The sequence below is a fragment of the Phytophthora parasitica genome (assembly GCF_000247585.1).
Source record: "Phytophthora parasitica INRA-310 unplaced genomic scaffold supercont2.358, whole genome shotgun sequence".
In the NCBI taxonomy this organism is placed as follows: domain Eukaryota; phylum Oomycota; class Peronosporomycetes; order Peronosporales; family Peronosporaceae; genus Phytophthora; species Phytophthora nicotianae.
Window position 1 is genome coordinate 6,752 of NW_008649344.1, and position 1,628 is coordinate 8,379.

Here is a 1,628-nt window from a genome sequence, read left to right on the forward strand (position 1 = left end):
TTTCTTCAATATGACGAGCCCGCGACCGCGTAATCATGGGATGGGCAAATCCAGATGGCACCAAAGTGGTCGGCACCTCGCCACCAACTTCAATATCGGTCAAACTGTTTTGTAGAAGTTGTTGACCATTATGTTGCGGCTCCATAGCTGCAGTCTCATCGTCATTGTCCTCATGGTTCAAACTGGGGATCGAAGGTTGTGATGTTTCCATGAACTTCACTGTGCGTACGATCTGCACCTTGCCTGTTGACACCTCGAGAACGCGATATCCCTTGACACCATCCTCGTATCCCAGGAAACGACACTTGAATGCCTTGGCGTCAAGTTTGCGGCGTTTCTCGCTCGGGATGTGTGCGTAGCCAAGTGATCCAAACACCTTCAAGTATCTGAGTTGGGGCTTGGCTCCAGCGATAATCTCGAAGGGGGTCTTCTTGTTCACCGAGTTGGGAATCCGGTTAATGATATACGCGGCCGTGTTCACCGCTTCAGCACACCACATCTTCTCCATGTCTTCATGGTAGATCATGCAGCGTGCCATCTCCACCAGACTTCTGTTCATTCTCTCAGCGAGTCCGTTCTGCTGAGGCGTATACGGCACCGTCTTCTCATGCTTGATGCCACTGCGGTTGAGATGGGCCTTGAACTTCTTGCCTGTGTACTCACCACCATTATCTGAACGCAGGCGCTTGATCGTCTTGCCCGTCGCATTCTCCATTGCTGACTTGAAGATCTTGAACTTCGCCAGCACCTCAGACTTATTCTTCATGAAGTAGACAGTCACATGTCTCGAGTAATCATCGATGAAGGTCACAGCGCACCTGCAGCCACCAGGTGTCTTGTTCTGCATCGGACCCATTACGTCCGAGTGCACTAGGTCGAGCACGCTTGTGCTCTTGACAATCTTCTCCGGGTGTCTTGGGTAGTCGTCAGCACACATTTTCCCCATGCAACATCCGGCGCAGACGGTATCAGTCGTCACGTCGCCCATGATGCGCGGCACGCCGTCGGCTATGCTCAACAGCTATTCGTAGCGCTTGTACGGGACGTGGCCGAGTCGGGCATGCACCACAGCCCATGGCTCCTTACGAGATGTCGTCGCGACATGACACACCTCGTCCCCCACTGTCTTCAGCTTGTAGATGTTTCCACATCGCTTCGCCTCCATGACCTTAGCATCGCCATAGCGAAAGACACACTTGTCCGTGCTGAACTGCGCGACGACGTCCTTCTCGGCCAGCTTCGACACCGAGATGAGGCTTCCTTTAACTTCAGGGATGTATAGAACATCCGACAGCGTGACGGACGTTCCATCCATCAGCTTCATTCCGACGGTGCCCTTCGCAACTGCGTCGATCTTCGTGCCATCCGCGATCGTAATGCGGACTGGCGTCTTCAGCTCCTTCATGGACACGAACTTGTCCCGGACGCTGGTCATGTGCGAGCTTGCACCTGAGTCGATGAGCCATTCACTCTTGGTCATCGCACTCGTAGCCATGAAAGAGAAGCCAGACGCTTCCTCTTGCGCTGCTTGACCTCGTTCCTCGTCGGCCTTCTTCTTCCGGCACTCGAACTCTCGGTGCCCTTGCTTCTTGCAGTAGAAGCACTTGCCATTAAAATGACGCTTGCCG